The 20,685-nt window shown below is 36.6% G+C and overlaps 1 protein-coding gene across 1 annotated transcript in view; it reads right to left on the bottom strand.

Annotated features, from left to right (window-relative positions):
- Positions 1-20,685, bottom strand: part of EIF3H (eukaryotic translation initiation factor 3, subunit H) — an 86,922-nt gene that overhangs the window by 16,958 nt on the left and 49,279 nt on the right. The gene's annotated exons all lie outside the window — the stretch shown is intronic.

Here is a 20,685-nt window from a genome sequence, read left to right as displayed (position 1 = left end):
TAACGAACTTTCATTTAAAAAGAGAATAGTTTTGATTAAAAAGTTAGAATGGTATCAGTGTCTTCTTCAACACCAGATTTTGGTACTAACAAGTCAAAACCATCAAGTAAAATTAATGAGGAAACAACTAACAACCACATTATTTATATATGAACAGGATACAGGCTGTTGCTGATTTAAAATATAAGAATTCATTTTTTGCCTTCATCTGGTGCCCCCTGCTGTATATGCTAAACTTAAAAAAAGAATTTTTTTCTTGTCTGTGTGCTCCTTTGTGTTAACAGACCCTTTTCTCATTAGAATAGCTGTATTTTAATCACCACATAAAGAAAGAAAAGGTTGGATGACTTAATTTTTGTCAAATTAATGACTTATATATATTAATTTTTAACAATATTACCAGAAAAAAACGAAGTAAAAGTGACAATATAGTAAAGCACTTTAAAAAGCAATATAGCCTGATGAGTAACAAATATTTAATACAAGAGGAAGTATTACAGTCAACATAATATCCCAGCTATTATTATTATAGTGAATGCATGGCTATACTGAATAAACATATCTGCTTAACTTGGAATCCAATCCATTTCGTTTTTAAAACTCTTAATCAAGTTTTAGCATAAGTAAAGTTATATGTCTAACATTTCCTTGGTCATAGAGCTATAGTTTTACAAAGAAAACAAGACTCAGGACCATAAAGTATAACAGAACTTTCCTCAGATGGGTACAGTTTTATTTTTCAACACTTGTTACTAGGCAAAGCAATTATAAATCTGCTTGGAAAAGTTATATTTCTCATAGTAAAGGATGGCAGACAACTGATCAACTGCTCAGGTATTCTATTGGTTCGTGTGTGTGTGTGTGTTAAGATTTTCGTTTTCTACACCACATGCTGGCCTCAAGGAACAGTAAAAATACATAATAATCTTTATCAACTGTTTTTTTCCCCTTATATTGTGTCTTTTGCACACCAGAGGCTCTCCCCCAGTATAAAGGAATCCTATCAAGCACATAAACTTGGGATAGAGCAACTGTTACTGTCATGATAAAAGGTTAATTTCTATTAACCTTTTAAAATTATTGTAAAGTCACTGATTTGGCTACTGAATTTTAAGCAAATTTAACTTATAGAAAGTATCAAAAATTGTAATTATGAACCAGAATTAAACTTACAACATATATTAAGAGGACAGGGATGAGATGGGAGAAGAGCATCAAGCTACTGCCAGCAGAAATGTGAATTTAACCAATTTTTTAAACCACTATTTCCCAAACAGATGTAACTGTAGGATTTCGCTGTAAAACTGCAGAGATTAGATTCTACCAACTTACAATAGAAGTGAAGAAAGACACTGAATCTCAAGATCTAAGGTTGTCATGCCAGCTCTGAAGCTTCTCTCATTGGGTATCTTGCTGACTCTTCCCTGGTGCTAACTTTTTCCATCTCCAAAAAATATCTGCCAGTCAAATGCTGTGACTCCACAATGTTCACGGTGTGTGCTAAGTAGCAATCTTTTTTTTAATAAACGAAGGCAGGGTCTCCAATATACATTAAAACACAAAATAAAACTGCATTTCTGTGAAAAACATCTTCAAATAGCCTGAATACAACACATTTCATGGTAACAATTCTGGGGTGGTTAAGGAAAAAAACCTCCAATCCAAGGGCAGTAGCAGAGCTCCAGATTCCTTTCTTTATCCAGAGTCTTACCTACCTTACAGTCCCTTGGATAAGAATGAAAATGAAGTATTTCTCTCAGGGAAGAGACTATGGGATATAAGGCCTGTGGGGTTCCCACTCTTACAGGTATGTATTTCTGGGAACTGAAATGCATTATTAGTGGTGGAGAAGCATATCCATTCTCTTCAACAGCTTAGAATATCATGACACGCAAGATTTTACATGGCTTTAATAAAAACAATACATAAATGTAAGGGGTAAGTAAGAACAATGATAGATGAATTGCTAAAACTGCTTCTGAAAATCTACAGTTCACTGGAATTCAGTGCTGGGCCCTTTTCTTTATGGAATTTCCAATCATCTCTCTTTGTTTGGACTTACCACCTAAAAAACAACTTCAACCCAGAGGAAAAAGGCTCTAAAAGGACTGCAAGTGTTCCTTGGAAAGTGAAGCAAAAGGGGCTAAGAGCCCCTCTGTGAAGCTGAGGGGCTCCGGGGCCAACACCTCACCAGGACTGCTCATGTGCAGCTCCAATACCAGCAGCTCTAGAAGGTCACCTTGATTCAGCATGCCGTTTTTTTTTCCCCCCAATTAATTCACTGTGAAATTTTTTTAAGTTTTTTTTTTTCTTATCTATATACTTTTAAATTTGTGTCCTCACTCCAATGTTGGTGTAGATATGACCCACATAGTTTTACAACTCTCCCCCAACTCAGCTTTAAAAAAAGTATGAATCCCAGCCCAAAAAAAGTGCTCTGCGAAACCTCATCAAGGGTAAGAAATGCATAGTAGGCTGACCTACTAAACTCAAACCCAAGCCTCCCAGCCGCAATCATCAATCAACTGACCTGAGCCACTCATGAGCTGACCCTCTGACCTATGATAGAGACAAGGAAAAATAGTCATAAAATGGAGATATGCAGGGCCTCCCTGGTGGCTCAGTGGTAAAGTCTCAGCACTATGAAGCTATCCAGCCACTGCAGCACGAGCCTGATCCCCAGCCAGGGCGCAGCAGACCTCACCTGTCTTGCCCGATGCTCCCCTCAGCAGTGTATTTCAGTCAACTTGCCTGTTCTGCTCCCCACTCTGTCTTGGTGAATCCTCTCCCACCCTGCACCTCTGGCCTATATCCCAGTGCTATGCATAAATAATTTCTTTAATGGAAACATGCAAGTCAATTTTACACAGGAATAATGGATAGTGATTGCAGATTCTAATCACCCAGACAAATGTCACTGCTTTTTTGCCTTTGCAAGTCTTTCAGGAATTATCCTGGGGTAGTGAGGTGTATACTAAGGGTATATAGAGCAAGGTAAAGTAGGCATGTACAAGAGGCTCAGTTTTGCTAGGAAACCCAAAATTGGAGGCTGGAGGAGCCCATGGTATCTCAAAGGGACAATGACAATGTACAGTCTTAGTCCACAGGCTCTGGTGAACAGGAGGTGGTATCACACTCTTCTTTCCATGCCTAGCTCAGCCTCACTTGCATAGGCTGGAATTTAACAGGAGGCTGTAAAGATGTGGCTACACCAAGAGGTGGTTCACTCTATCTCCTTACACCTAGGAAGGAAAAGAATCATGGAAAATGAAAGAAAAGAAAAATAACCCTCTCCTTCCCAGAAAAGGTGCTAACTCCCTGCTGCAGATTTAATGCAGAGCAATGAAGTAAGAAACAAGCATTTACTGGCAACTTCGCACAGTTGATTCTGGGTGTAGACATGCTTTCGTTTCTGCTCTAAAGTTCTCAGGTTTAACAGAAGCCCAAAGCAGTGATTTCAACCTATGGTATTCACTTCTTAGTTAATGGCTGAATATTCCTGAAGAATTTCCCCAAAGATAAATAGCAAGGGGGAAATATTTTTGAAGGGCTATTTTGAAATTTATGATAATATTCACCAGAATAACTCAGGAGTATGTAGTGAAAAGTTTAGGGAAAACCCTTTTAAACATTCTTCATTTAAAAAACAAACACCCTAGGAAGGAGAAACTGCAACAATGAATTTCAATGACAAATTGGTAGTATTAAGTCAACTCAAGTTACTAATACAAAAGTGCATGCAATTGAGGTGGTGCTACAAAATTTGGAAGGATTATAAAACGAACTTAAGGTTTATAAATCTCTTCAACCTTCACAATTGTCTTAATTAGCTCAGTCTCTCCTCCTAAGCAAAGGAGAGGCTGGTTTACAACACTAAAATGTTCAAAGTTTGGCACCAGTATGTTCATATTCACTTTTTCCAGATATCCTCTTTGCAAAACAGTCAATTTTGAATTGCCTAGAGCTAAAACTGTCTTAACTGAGGCAGGCTGCCCAATAACGATTCCTTTCAAAAACCTACCACATTTGTTGGGCTTTCTCTTGTTTTATCTCCAAATAGGAAAACACTGAAAATGATACGTTGTCTTCTATTTAAATGCTCTATCTGTGGTTACACTGGCAAACAACCAAACAAGAATTTGAGATTTGAATTTTTTCCTGAAGATCACCGGGAAGAGCAATAGAGTAGAAACTTTTCAGTTTAGCAATTAACCAGAACCTTCACCTTTACTTCTCTACCCACAAAGGATTTCACCACCTTTTTTGAATCATCTTTTTTGAACTTTACATTACTTTAAGTGAGTCCCTGTAAAATACAATTTCTCAGTGAAAAATAGGAACAAAGAACTGCCACAGTTGGCGAAGCTACAAATAGCTGAAAGTAGACAGTGAAAACTATAGTACGTCCTAAAACTTGAGATCTGTCTGGCAGATTAAGGAAAAGTGTTATAGTTGGCTTATTAAAGAATTCTTATAGGACAAGTAACCTAATTTAAGTTTCAAAAATCAAAGACAATTTAATGAAAGCAGTCAATTAATGATTTAATACTGTATAAAACAAATCTACTTATTTAACATCATAATAGAATTATATTTAAACTATATATAGATATGGACTGGAAGAAGAACGAAGCATCAGAAGAGAAGCCAGCACTTAGTGAACATTTATTATGTTAGGCTTCTGCTAAGTGGTCTACATATGTTATCTGACTGTATTCCTCACAATAACTCTAACTAAGCTAATCATAATTATTGAAATCCTTTTAGAAAAGCTGTTTACCACAGCTTGTGAAGTCGCAGAACTCAATCTGACTTCAAACTTGCTGACTCCACAGTCCAGGCAACCAACCATTTACAGAATTTCAACTCTATCTGTAAAGTGTAAACAAATGCTTTTTTATCAAAAAAGTGTAATATACCTAACAAAAATACACTCTAGTTTTTCAGAAACTCTAACTTGTGCATGTATGGTCACTAACTTAACCATTAATTGACCACCACTAGTAAAATATTAGTGATAAACTATCTTCAAAGATTTTTAAATGTCAAAGTCCCTACTGCAAATATGCAACTGAACATCTTACGATTTGAAAACTTATGCCTAGACTACTCTGCAACAAGGTTCTGACTCAAATTACAGAAGACCTGCGCAAACACATCAAGCGAGAGGACAGAACACATCTAAGATAGGCTCCTTACAGCCAAGAAACAAACTAAGCTCAATCACAGGATACAAATGGCTGTATAAGGAAGCAAGCAAACAAAGCCCAAAAACATCCCTGAAACAAATAAATGACTTCAACAAACATGACAGGGAAGAGGAATTCATCAAAATCTCTTTTCTGTCTAGTAATAATGTTAACCTAAGTAGGCCTTTTAAGAACATAATTATAAAGCTCCTTTCCTGCAGCAGCAAGGGACACCAGTGAGCACGGACAGGCTAAGCATGACAGCTTTGCCCCATTATTTAACAAGACAAAATATTCTGTGCCTCCTCTTCATATCACACTCTCTGCCAAGTCACACATACGTTTCAGGCAGCGTTCAAAGCGAGCAGCAGATGTAGATTTAGGCAAACAGAATGCGCATTTGAAAAAAAGAAATTAAATAAGAGTCACTTTGGGTGGAGAGAACTAGGGTGTGCACATCTTAAAATTTCCATATTCTCTTCATCTAGCCTGCATCACATACTCATCCTTCTTTTCCAATTAACACATCTGTTATTAGACCCAATTCTAACAGCTAGATTTTCACAATAAAGTGTCCAACATGAAGTCTACCCTACTTAGACTAATATGTTCCATTTTATTTTTTAAAATACGTGTTTATGAATACAAGAATTGGGACAAGGTCAGAGGTCGTGTGGGGAGGGAGAGGATTCACCAATGAGAGTGGGGAGCAGAACAGGCGGATTTACTGAAGCACACTGCTGAGGGGAGCAGTGGGAGAGATCTGCTGCCATGTGGATCAGCTCTCCAGTGGGGCTGGAAGTCGTGCTGCAATGGCTGATAGGTTGATAGCGTCACGAGGGTGGCCCCTAAGATGTTCTCCTTTAAAAAGCATTAACAAAAGTATTGCTTTTATTAAAAATCAAACATTTTTAAAAACTGTCTTAGCAGTTTCATTTTTTTAAGTGCTTATCATTTTTGAAAAATAATTTCTGCTAAATGACAAACTGGGAATAAGAGAATGCTGGGGAAGGGATTTTACTCTAATTTTTAAAATCAGGATGAGCTTTAAAAATTATTGGAAATGAAGACATTGAAAGATTTTAATATTTTCAGATGTCTTTTAAGAAATAAACTGGGTTATTAACAGAAAATAAGGTATACATCCTGTGACAAATTATCATTGTTATCTTAATCAAATCATGAAACACAGCCAGAGGATCCTATTTCTTTGAGGTTATGAGGATTTAATATACACAGAGATTTATGCCCTTGGTCATGAAAACACAAGCATGAAAGCGGATGATAGAGCACAACTGCTCAATTAGTTGTGTCATTTGAGATCTGTTTATACCAACAAAGTAAATTCATCCAATCAGGACACCCAGGGCTCTAGACCTTTCCCTACATAATGAAGATTGTCATTGAATAACAACCTACAGCCCACTGCTAACCCTTGTTACAACTGAAAACATGGTCTAGTAAACAAAATGAACATCTTAAAAATCAGAAAACTATGTATTTCACATGATGTAATAAGCTCTTTTAGGAGGACAAGTCTAATACCTCTGACATATTTGTGTCAGGTACTAACAAGTGCCAAAACAAAGTAAGATGCTGAAAGTATCCAAGAATCCAGACAGATCTCACACCTTACCATGTTCATTATACACAAGAAATAACTCACATTAAAACACATAATCAATAAAACAGGAGATGAACAATGTAAAGTAAGCCACAGATATTTTGATTAAAATACACAAATTTAACTGTGAGCACTTTGGCAATCAAAGCAAAGGGGGAAATATGATCATTTATATCATCCAGAGGAGAAAAACATCACATCTCAAAGACTTTTCTTAGTATTGAAGTTTTCGTGTTGGGCTTTCAAAGAAAAACATGTTCCATTTGGGAAATAAAAGACACTTCTGTACAGAATCACCTGATTTACTTTTCTATAAATCTTGGTTTTTAATGTAAAAAGAAGAGTGGTCTTGTGAATACTTTTCATACTTTTTGTAACACAGAAAATTGTCTGCAAATTTTATTTTAAAAGGGGAAAAGGACTGTCAGCATGAATTAATTCTGTCCTGTGTGAAACCAGCCATCAATTCAAATTCCAGTTGTCAAAAAAGGGGGGGAGGGGATGAGATGCATCAGTAATGAGCACTAACTAGTCACAACAGAGAACAAGTGATCCCATTTGGAGGTATTGTTTAGTATGTTTAGTGTACACACAAACCTGATCATCCTGAAACCACTGACTGAATGACACCTGTGACGAGAATCAGATAAAGTCATCCTGATGTCATCTTCCAGTAGGAACTCTCAATGAGCTGTCGCACAGTTCATGCATTTCTCTCTGAGCCTTCATTTCCTCACCTAGAACAAGGTGGTTTAAGCTTCCCACAAAAATGATCACAATTTAGGAGACTTACCTAAACACTTCACATTTTCTGGGGGAAATCCCACAGGGATGTATACTACGAAGATATAAAGCATCCTACCCTCCAACTCTTACCCCTTCTGTGTTTCCTCGCTCCAGGAGGGACACTGTGCCATCAATCCTGATCACTCTCACACTCAGCCCATAAATTCATCTACCTGCTAAGTGGTTCTCAAATTGTTTTCTTCTAGTCAAGAATTATTTCGAATATTTCGAAAAATTTAAATGATAATGGGAAAATGCTTGTGAAATGCTGAGGGAAAATATTGATAAAAGATATATAAAAACTCTAAACTATGTAAACAGCTTGGGTTTCCCTCCCTTCCTAAGAATAAAGAAGTATGCTTAAAGTGTAATAGCAGTAACTCTCTAGGGAGTGAGATCATAAATGCTTTTTGTTTTCTTAGTCTTACTTTTCCATATTTTGGGGGGAAAGAATTGTGCAACAGATGTATATTAAAGGAACACATGTACAAGTATCTATAGACCTGTCTAATCTGGCAACTTGCCCACTTTAAAGTCACCAAATACTTGAACACCAGAGTTTTTAACACTGTGGGAGCAGAGAATAGCATAGGGCACCAAACTACTCAGAATCTAAATATGGTGCGTATTGAACTGTGGCACATCTAAAATTCTTGTAAATTTGGGGGTCCTTACAATGGGGCTGGTGCCCTTGTAAGAAAAGGCAAAACGGAACTCGCCTTTTCTGCCTCAACTCTCTACTGGAGTACTCAGGCACAGTGAGCCTGTGGGGACTGCAACAGGAAACAACCCTCATTAGACACTAGCTCTGCAGGCTCTCACCTTGGGCTTTCAGTCTTCAAATGAGGAAAAAAGCAATTCCTGTTGGTTCATCTATCTAGTCTATGGTATTTCGTTAAAGCAGCTAAGCTGACTAAGATACTATCTTTAGCACCTATATTACTTATGTAATCTAGAGCAAATTACTGCAACATAGGTCTCCTCTGCTATAAAATGGGAGGGAGAAGAAGGTACCTACTTCATAAGGTAAGTAAAAGAAGTAAGTGAAATCATTCACAAGAGCTTGGTGCACTGAAAAACGTCAAGAAGAGCTCAAAAAGCTTTAACCATCACCCCTTATACAGAAATGCAATTTAGAATCCAGAGCTTATAGTACATACAAGGAAAACTTTCTGGAGAATTAGGGCTGAGTGATTTAGTTGCCAAATGTTGTGTAAACTCCCCCTAAATTTTCATACCGGAGTAGGGGAAAAGCAGAAAAAGGCTTAAAAAACGGAAGTCTATGAATTTGTAACATCCATTTCATGAAGCAGGATTCATGTGTACAAATACAAGTATGATCAAAAAACAATCTACCATGAAAAAGGATTGCAAAAGGAAAAAATACTTCTTAGATACTAAACGTATAAGCTAATTATATTCAGTACAATAAAGAACAGATTCAATAAAGAAAGAGACAAGCTACAGAAATTAGATTTCAAGAAAAGGTAATCTTGGATGTTCTATTATTACTGTGTATATAACAATATAATTGCATTGCACTATATAAAGTTTCTATCTCCTGATTCCATTTATAACTCTTCCAAAGAAAGGAAATAAGCTTCCTATTCCCCTCCCCCACTCCTTGACAGGTAGCTTTTAAAAACAATAGTGAAAACAGGCATGAGGATATGAAGGAAGAACAAGCAGCAGTGCCAAGGTACGCAGGGACCTGGGGGAAGGTTACTGGACATTGCCCACCCAGTAAAGTATCTAAACTGAATTAGAGGTAACAAACAGCTTTGTCATCATCTATTATGTCTATCACTTACTGGGATGATCCACTCCAGCAGCCCTGATGGTCCAAACTAGTTTCCTTTACTCTTTAAACAGCAAGGCAGTTATTTAGATCAGAGAAACCTAAGTACAAAGAACCACACTCTCCATCATTCACACTTTTTGTCCCCTCCTCTTTCCCTATACACTTCACTTCTTCCAAACCTCTTTTTATAGAATAAGGTCTACAGAGGTCAAGGCTGAGAAAATGGTCAAGCATAAATTCACACAGCAGCCACAATATCTGAGACTAGAAAACCTGTGAATTGTTTTTAATGAGGCCATGTTATTTTTCCTGTCATAACGTCTTTTACCCAAAACCTTGCATATATGGACTTTTGTGGAAAGGTTCAAAGCTTTCATCAAATTCCCAAAGAGGTTCAAGGTCTAAAAGAGAGTCAACAAGTACAGAGACAGACACAGTGGAGAGTAAGGCAATGTGGTATGGCTCCCTATTTGTAAATGGGTGAAGAAGTGGAGAAGTTAGGTGTGAGGCAGTAATCAATTCTGTTCAGGGACAGCCAAAGAAAAGCACAGACAGTATTGAGATCAACACAGATACACCATCAGGAAGAATAGGAATGACAGGGCCATGGCTAGAGAAGCCCCAGCTTTCAGCAGAAGACATAACAGAACAAGTCTCTCAACCGTGTCCTACAAAGACCAGGGTGATCATCTCAAAGAAAGCTAGATGGAAGCTTCATCTAAACTACTTTGTGATTAAGACCAGGAATTCTGGAGGTTGACAGGACTAAGTGGCGAGTATTTGAGAAAAATAAACACTTTGGGGTGAGGAAAGGCTGTTATCAAAAATGTTATATTGTAAAATCAGGCTTACAGAATTTGTATTCGGCTATGTTAGAAATATATCTTGGAGGGATCCCGTCCTACCCATACACACTAAAAACCATCCTGAAGCAATTTAGTAATCCTGTTATCTTTTAGGGTTTTTACACAGAGGTCTCTAGAGGCCATTACTAAGACTTGTCTAATCAGCTGCTATAGTGCAATCTGAAACTCCTAAAGATGATTTTCTATGGATGGCCTCTTGAATTAAGAGGAAGACGAAACAGTGAGCGGTGCGGTAAAGTAAAAACCACTGAAACGCAAGGAAATTATTACCGAAAAATGTTCAAAAGCTACAAAAGCTGACCAAATAATTAGCTTTCTCAATTGACATGTAGTATCCTGCCCAATGTTGGAAACAAAATTAACCTCTATGTGCTATGCTGATAGAAATAAACTGCACAGCTATAAAAATGGAGGGATGCACACACAGATAACCATCTAAGGAAAGGGTGTCTGTTTTACTTTCTCTGAACTTGATCCCCAACCCTCAAAAAGATAACTGTCCCTCACTACACGATCCACAAATACTGAGCAGTTTATGTGAAGACTTTTGAAAATGTGCCAAAGCAGATCAAACAATACCTGGCTAAAAAGCTAGCTTTAATCAGAGGATCTGCAATGTTTCAAAGCATTGTCAAATCAGGTAATATCGGCTTAACAACAACAAAACCCTCTTATCCCCAAGGATGTGCCATCTTTTCCTTGAAGAAAAGATAGTAATACTCAGATAAAGGCACTCCATAGGGTTTATACAGATATTCTCCTTAAATTTGGTGGTGGTAGGGTCTTAAGTAAGAAACCCATACCTTTGTTCCTTCAAACTATGAATATATTCATATATTCACATTACAAGTATTTATTCTAAGCTGTCATGTGCTTTCCCTGCATGGGCTGATGAAGCTGACTCCCCACTGGAGAGGAGCAGCTATCACAAACAGGGTTTTCAGCAGCATTCCTGCATATACTCAAATGCTTAATATTGCTAAAGAAAAGATCTGTAATCCCATACAGTTCTCTCAGTCTTTAAAATGAGCAAACTACCTCTCTTAATACAACCAGGAAATCAAGCGCAAGAGTAAAAGGCCTAGCTCCTAACCTTGCAAAATAATACAGTGCAAAAGAATAATTGCAGGCTGAGAAAACAAGAGAACTGACTTACAATTTTAGCTTTGCCATCAAGTAGAACACAAAATTGAGGAAAACTTCCAAATAACCAAACTGCACTTAAAATTTCAGTTTTAAGATCATATAATTTTGTCTCAAATGAAAAAAAATGATCGGGCACATCACATGGTAAAGATGATAATAGCAAAGATTAGTAAAATGACAGTAATACTCATGACATTTTACGAGTTAACGAACCAGATAAAATCCACCACAAGTAAAATTTCATGAGATTAGCTGTGCCTTCAGGAGCTAATATCCCAGAGTTAAATGAGGGCTGGGGGAGGGGGAGGAGAGTCAGTGTCACTAAAAAAGTACAGTTTAGGGCCCTAACAGTAGTAGTCAGAAGAAGGGTAAAGATCAAGGTTTAAAAGAAGAGGCATATATACAAACTTTCCACAGAGAAAACAGGCCTGGGGCTGGCACTGAAGAGGGAGGAAGAGACTACAGCAATGTCATTAGATTTTTCTCCCAACACTTAATTTTATTTCAACCAAAAAGCAGTGAGGTAGTATCTCAAACTTGTATTATCTTCAGATCATTCAGTGGACATTTGGCACTCATGAAAACCATCAATTTCAAGTTTTGAAAAATGTTGTTATCCTAATATCAATTATACAAATGTGAATTTTAATAAAATTAAAAACAAAACTGCTGTGTATATGTGACAGAGATGATCTGCATCTCTCTCTCCCTCCAGGGTTTTACTATACAGTCTTGAGATGAGTAACTGGAATTATTGGTTATATATTAGATGGCTTCTTTTCTTACTCTATTTCTACTAAATTAGAATTTCTTTGCTCAAGAAAACAATTAAATGATTTTATTATTTTCATGTGATCCTAAATACATGGAAGAAACAGAAACTCCAAAATTGTGGTGATTTCTCATTAAAATTCTTTCCAAGAAACACATTATACTTAAATATTAACATCTCCACATTAGGGAAATTCTGGGGACTAGAATCTAATCCATAGTTTCATTAAGCTCTAGAGTTATTCATAGCTTTCTGCAGTAGTATTTAAAATTTGTCCAACAATATCGACTTGTTCCTCTAACACATGAAAACTATCTAGGCTTCGAACACTGTACTCATGCCAGCATCATAGTCTCAAATGCTAAAAATTGTTCTTTTCCCTCAGATGTTACACTGTAAAGCTACTCAGAATAAACACTTAGCTAAAACACAACACTTTAGCAAATTATCTGAAGGAATAGAAATAGCTTTTACTGGCATTAACTATGTCAAAAAGAAGGGATAAAAATTGTAAGTTCTCTACTCAAAAATTCATACAGCTCTGTTCTCACAGGCAGCATGGAGAAAGCAAGGCCAATCTTCTACCACATTTTCTTAAAGATGATATTCAGATAATGAAATTCTATTATTTTCACTATTTCCTTCCATACTGAATTAAGATTAGAAAGCATTGAAACATTTCATCAAGCCTTAAATTTCTGAGTATAAGAAAAAGGACTGCCAATTTTGGTAATAAGACACCATGGATTAAAAAATACACCCCAATTTCATAGATGTTCAGGTGCAAAAGGGAGTGAGTGGGGGGACAAGGGAAAGTCTAGAACCAATGAAAATGTTTCCTGTAAATAAAGTAGTGAGTCTGTCTTCTCTTGAAACAATCACACTTTTCCCAAGATATCCAGAGCAGGGCTTTTCCAGTAAGTATCATCCTGGTATGTGGAACTAAGGTCAATGGGGTCCTGTGAGCCTTGGGAGAAACTGCAGCTATTAAAGAATGAAGATTACCTAGATTTAGGGATAACTCCAAATACAAGGTTGTTTGTTTTTGTTTTTGTTTTTTTAATGGGAGGAATCTAAGACAGGATATGTCTACAAACAAGTCTTATCATACTCTCACCCTTGTGTGAAACCTGTCTATCTTGATACCACAGGGCACTATATGAGCCCAGGCTTTACCCCATTTACTTTAGAATATACAGCCATGCAAATTCTCTACACATTATGTTATTAAATTGAGTCTTTCTCTTACTAATCTCTCACTCATTCATCCAATCTCAGATGAAACCAGAGAGGTGGAGGGATTTTCCCTGGTGCCCCAAAAGCACTGTGGTAATAATGCCCTTTTTGCTAAAACAATTATACGATACCAGTTTGGAGTCCAATATATTTCTTCCAGGTCTTTATCGCAGTTTACAAAATAACTTAAAACTCTGCCCTCCTGAATCATGAATTTTCCACGAGAAAAATATCACTCAGCACTTCTCCTTCATACAAAAGCAACAAATATACTAAGAATAAGTGCTTCTGTGCACACCAACTGTGAGGTGAGCCTGTGGCAACTGATTCACAGTAAGTAATTTTGCATATTTTTATGCTATTCAAACTGGGATAACTTATCCAGTCTCCATTTTGTAAAGGAAACAACGTAGCTACTCTGCTTTTTCTCCAAAGATACTATTTGTTGTTAACTTTGCTGCTGGCCTTGTGATGTTGTGACATCTACTTGGTTATGTTTAAAAAAGGGTGCGATCACTATGCTGAGTGATACAGTTAGGACTTATTAACAAGATTAGTTATTTTTGGCATTAATTCTTTGTAAAGTATTACTTTACATCTTTTGGAAAAACTTTATTGGCTAACAAAAACGGGGGCGTCATACTTCATTTCAAAAACCACACAAATGTTTTGGTGGCACAAGGCCCCACTTGACTAAATTGCATAGGTAACTAAAAGCTTTGTGAACTAGGTGCAAATGCTTCAAGTCAGTAAAACTTATTTTCAGGCCCTCCCTGGTGGCGGAGCGGGTTAAAGCGCTGCACTAAGAGGTTAAAGCCACTTCCGCATGAGTCCGATCCCTGCCTGCTCCGTAGGTGACCACATGGCTGGACAGACCTCTCCTGACCCTCCTGCTGCTCCTCTCAGCAGTGTACTTCGTCGATCTGCCTGTTCTGCTCCCCACTCTGTCGCTGGTGAAGCCTCTCGCCGCCCCTGAGCCTCTGGCCTGTACCCCAGTTCTGTATGCACAAATAAATAAATTTTTAAAAATTAAAAAAAAAAAACTTATTTTCAGGAATGTGCTGAACATATAGATAATGAGATATTGTAATATGTTGTCTGCTATAACGGTAATGTATGAACTTTCTCAGGCCTCTGCTTAGATGATAATCACCAAAAACTAATTGTGAATAATATATTAAGCCTCTGTCCAGAAAAAAAATCAATTAAAGTTCCATGAATGGTGAAGGTTAAAACATCTCAGGATACCTACCATCTACCAAACACTAACATTTTATAGATGGCAACATAAAACAAAAAGTTCAGTAAGTTTGCTCCTGTACCAGAAATGAAAGCAGACAGAACCGTATCCTACACAGCAAACACACAGAATATCCTATATATTGGCATTACCTTAGTAAGAGAGAGATCAGCCTGTTCATACCCAAGAACTGCAATTTTGATCTTTGCCTGTGCATCAGTTGACTTGGGCTGCCATACAATACCACAGGCTGGGAAGCTTAACAGAAATGTATTTTCTGACAGTTCTGGACACTGAAAAGATTGAAGATAAAAATGCTGGCTCATTCACTGCCTGGAGAGAAGCCTCTTCCCGGCTGCCAGATACCTGACTCCTGCCTTGAGTCCTAAACAGGGGGAAGAGAGAGAAGGTACAAGCAAGCAACCAAATAAGATACTTCCTGGTGTCTCTTTTCTTAAGATGCTAATTATATCAAGGAAGCCCAACCCTTGGGCCTTCACCTAGCTGTCATTAAGTCCTAGAGCCCCCAGCTACAAGTACCAACACAGAGCATCGACATAGGAACTTCTGAAGAACACAAATATCAGTCCCCAAGAACCTGAATTTTACTTTCTCAGTTTGGCAGTGGTACATGTGCACAGGGTATTTATTTAAATATTTTTAAATTTAAAAAGTTGATTAATAATATTCACAGAAATGACTGTAAGAAAATATTGAAATTGGTGAAAAGCAAAAATATAAACTCTTGTGGTCACAAAGATGCAATTTTTAAATGCTAAAGTCATATACACTTAGTGATTTATACAGTAAAGGCAGGTTACCTATGTGATCTCTCTTTTTTTTTTTTTTGGCAAAGCCACAAGACCATATAGTCTATAATTAGCTTACTAGGTGGTAAGGGGCTTCACTGGTATATATGGTTATAATCCTCCAGCAGTTCCATGATGTGCTACTGTGATCCTCACAGTGGATCATAAATAAGTATAAAAATCATCTAGTACTGTAGTACAATTTTAACATATTAAGTGTAAAAACAGAAAATAAGGCTGTACCCAGTAATTCCCTATCTGGAAAAAGGACTAATCACAAACCTGTAGTTTCCATTTGATTATTAATAAGAAGTGCCTATCTTCTGTGCTTTGTTCTCAGAAAGATGCTATTATACTACAAATACTGCAAAGAGCCAAGATGCAACTGAGAGGAAATGATTAAGTTCTCACCAGATGTGCATCCTGCAGACACAATGTTTTTCTCAAAGTACTGGACTGAAAGTAGGAAGTACAGACAGTGTACCTTGGAAATATATCCACTATAAAACTGTTCTTCCTGGCTCCGCCCACCCCCCAAGTGAAGCAGCAGAATGAACAGGAATGAAACAATTTACAAAAAAAATTATATCAAGACTTTTCCCTTGCCTCAATTAAGATACACTTTAAAATTACCACCTTGTGGATACTCTATTCCTATTTTTCTAAAGAAGCAATATGTAGTATTTCTCCTTAGCTACAACTATTAGTTTTACAAAGTTAAAATAATAATAATAGTAATAATAATAAAGACTTTCCCTTTCCTCAGTTAAGATACACTTTAAAATAAAATTACCGCATTGTGGATACTCTAGTCCTATTTTTCTAAAGAAACAATATGTAGTATTTCTCCTTAGCTACAACTATTAGTTTTACAAAGTTATACTCCTTTATGTTAGTAATGTAAAACTGCTAGACCATTATTGGTGGGAAGGAAAAACAGATTTGAAATGCCATAAAATCTTTGCTGACTGAGAATTATAACTGGTGCTAAAGTTAAAAGATTGAAGGAAATAGATAAAATAATTCTTTTGAACTATAAGCATACGCCACCAGAAGTATGCATAAATGAAAACAACACAGCATTTTACAGTGTTTATAAATCAACATCCTGCAGATGTTTTGATTAAGAATATCTACAGTTTGTTCAATTATAACATGTTTTAAACTGTCAAATTAAAAAGAAATCTATATCTCTTCAAGTACTTATCTGGAAGGAGTATGTAAATCATAAATATTTGTAGCACAAAGAATGCTAACTTACACATTTTTTCCTAAAAGGTACCTCTTGAAAAACATATTTCCCAAACTTTTCCATATATAATGGAGATGCACTATCAAGTTAAAAAATAAAAAACACAACTCACAGTACAATTTATTCGATATTATGCAAACACTGAGTTTAAAAAAAAGCGTGATTTTCCTTTTCGTATCTATGAACAACCATAGTATGCCTAAAATAAACTTCAAATTCTGATTTCTTAAGTGTTTGATACAAGAAACTAACCAGAAGTTTGCCCTAAAGAGAAGTGGAACATCTGGGGATATGTGTAACATGCTTCAGGGTCACATCTGCGGTGAAGGTTAGTGATTGCAGCAATCTCCATGTTAAGTGGTAAAAGCATAACAGAGAATAAAAGATACTTGAAAAAGCATCATCTTCAGTAGAGAGTGAGCGCATTCCTTTCTCAGCAACATACTAACAACTGAACCTCTGTGAACTTGGGGGAATATGGCTGTTGCAAGAACATACTTTACTTCAACACACACACCTATGCAGTGGGGCTGCTTCTATCCTGCACCTGACTGGCTGACTGCATTCCTCCCACCCCAGGGTATTAATCTAAGTATTAATCAGGACAGGATTTATGCTTTCTTGTCTGTGATTTATCAATTTATTGTGCTTTTATTTTTTGATTTGCCAAGAAGAGAATATGGTAAAAATAGGAAAGGAAAACACTGAAGAAGTCCAGACCAGAAAAGATGGCATTAACTCAAAAATGGCAGCTCTCACAAGCAAATTTGCTCAGCATTCTTTCTCCTTCGTTCACTTTTAGCTTTCAATTTTCTATCATGAACAGCAACAGAATTGTATGCTCACTGCATTACATTTGTGACACTTTTAAAAGTCCCTACTGTGCCATGAAAGGTTCCCAAACAAGGAAAGATCTGCACAGCAGGAAAGAAACCCACTTACATTTCCAACAGCTGTGAAGGATCAGTCCCCTAGAGTAACAGAAATCAACTGCAAACTTAAAAGTGTTTAGAAATGAAATGTTTCCATCACCTCACACTATCAGCTACTTCCATTAGTACCCATGAAAGAGACACTGAATTTTTACCTAGCATTTTAATACAATAAACTTCACTGACAGTAAAAAAAAAAAAAAATACAATTACAGACAAATTCTACCATTAAACACAGGAAGTCATCAATGAATACTTGAATTCTCATTTCTGCCTTCTTCACTAAACAAATAATCACAAAGCCTCAGGGAATAGTTAACAAGTGTTATTTATGAAGCTTATTTTGGGTTCCATATTCTGAATTAAAACCATATTACTTAAATAAAAAACATTTAGTGTCACAGCAGGAATTGATTTTATACCAAGTTCAAAGTCAATGATAAGCCCTATGGAGTGAATTCTGCGTAGCTGTGGTAGTTCTATGGCTATCTGGACTAACAATCAAAAAGGATAACATGCCCTATCCTGGAAAAAGAAAAGATAGATGACCAAAATGGGTTCAAATCATCTACGTGACATTAAAAACAGTATAAGAAAAGTATTCAATGATGCCACTCAGTTCCAGCTCTAGTTCCAGATGATTTCCACCGGCATTTCCTGAGCACGCATCTCTATTTGTAGGCACTCTGGTAAGTTAAGTAGAACTTGAATCAAAATAAAGCCTTTGCCTTCAAGCAGTTGAGAGTATCTATGAAAGTCAAGTGAACAATACCAGGTAATAAATTCCACAAAGGTATTACAGGGTGAGGATTAATAAAAGGGGGGCTATGGCACAGGGACATTAGGAAAGAGGCAGTTTCAAAAAATAAGAACAAAAAAATCTGTACTCCATTTTGAAGGATGAGTTGGTTTTTGCCAGGCAGAAAAAATAAGTGGTTTTCTGGCCTGAGGAAACCCCTGTGCAAAAGCATAGTGGTGTGAAAGAGTAAGAACTGCTGGAGAACTTCATAAACAATTGTCTATAATACACACTGAAGGAAGAAGCAGAAATAAAACAGAAACACCGACCTGAGCCAAATCTCAAAGGCCACGGGCCAAGGAGACTTGGACTTTACTGTGCAAAACAAGATGCCAAAGAGGGGTATTCAGTAAGAGAATGAGACGCTCAGACTTCTGTTTTAAGGCCTCACTTTGGAGTGGAGGATGGACTTAAAAGGAAAAAACTTGAGTATGGAAACTTATTAGAGGTAACCAGTAATTGAGGAAAGAGATGATAAAGAAAGCCTGAAGATTAGGTAACAGGAACAGATCGAGCAGTTAACATGAAAAATGCAATATGCTCAACAACTTTACATGTTACCTTTGAAGGATGCTTGTGCAAAAAGTTAAGTGTGCCATTAAGATAATGCCAAATTTCTAAAAGGCATGGTAGGTGGGATACAGTACTAAAGAAATACTATAAAAATTTTCAATTAGTAACAATCAACAAAGTGTACACACCCAAGATAGACTAGAAACCCAAATCGTGCCTGCCCCAACGTTGGAGATCCAGCCAAAGGATCACAAATCACAAATGGGTACCACAAAATTCACAAGCCAACAGTACTACCTGCAAGTTTTCAAATAAACAACCACTGTAATTCATACTGTTATCTTGCCACTACATTATCTAAAGATAAATGTAGACATTCCAGAGAAACTGACTCAGCCATTTGATAGGTTTTATGGAGTCTTCTACTTGCATAATTTTATTTAAATTAGAAGGGCTAGGAGACATGTTTAGTTGGGGGCAATTTTACTGGGTTTTTAGAAACATCATTTCTAAATTGTTTTTTCCATAGTTGCTTTCATTTCTGGAATTATTTCCAATTTTGCTGAAACCAGCTAACTAAAACAAAACTTTTAACAATGTGGATTGCAAGTTATTTATGTACTCCAAGATTCTTTTTAAAGATACTGATAATAGAAACTTGGTCACAAAAGGAATCATATGTTCAAGTAAGAAGCCTAAACCACTTAGGACACTAATCCGGAATGAATCCGGTTTTATTACTGCCCATATATATTTGCAATACAAGTTAAGGATAGTTAAAGTATTTCAAAAAGCGAAGAGAATTTCTGACCACTGCTTAAATGCAACACAACAAATGTTTCTGATCAATGCAAAGATGTAAGGTAAAATAGCCTATTTAGAGAAACCAATTTAATTCATTCTTTCTCTCACTTGTATTATGATACATTGTTGTGATAAACTGAAAAAACACACTTGACTACAAAAGGAAAAGTTCCCAAAACTTTGCAACAGGCAACCACTGCCAAACTCACAGCAAACATTAGATAGTAGTGAAATGTCTTCTCCTGATTATGCTCAAGTACTAGATCTAAAGACAGAATGAGGCCCAGTCTCCCTGATATTCACACCTGAAAGAAGGGCTTAAAATGGTTACCTTCAACACACAAAATGTTGTCATATGTGCTGTACATTTAAAAATCTAGAAAATTCAGATAAAAACTGGACACATCTCAAATGTCCACTGAAAGGTAGAAGAAATAAAATGTGATATTCCAAAGCAATGAAAGATGAATTACAGATGAGGAATCTTTCAAACATAATAGTGAATAAAAGCAAGACGAAGAAAATATACTAATTAATATGACATTTATAAAGTTAATATAACAGAAGAAGTTAAAAACTCATCATGCATATAGACATTCCTGGCAAAACTATAAATGATGCTTCATAGAAGTCAGAAGACTGTTCACTTTACAAGGAAGCGGGGGAGGGGATGTGATCAGGTAGGGCCATCCAAGGAAGTACTACCTCCTCAATTCTTGACCAGAGTGAATATGCGGATGCTTGCTTTATGATTAGTCATCAAATTGTATGTGTTTTACATATTTTTCCTGAACATATATTCTGCAATAAAAATATATTTAAATGGCCATCCTGCCAAAAGCAATATACAGATTTAATGCCATCCCCATAAAAATCTCAATGACATTCTTCAATGAAATAGAAAAAATGTTGATGA

Source organism: Condylura cristata, unplaced genomic scaffold, assembly GCF_000260355.1.
Source record: "Condylura cristata isolate star-nosed mole 26May11 unplaced genomic scaffold, ConCri1.0 scaffold00009, whole genome shotgun sequence".
Lineage (NCBI taxonomy): Eukaryota > Metazoa > Chordata > Mammalia > Eulipotyphla > Talpidae > Condylura > Condylura cristata.
This window is presented reverse-complemented; position numbering and strand designations above follow the sequence as displayed.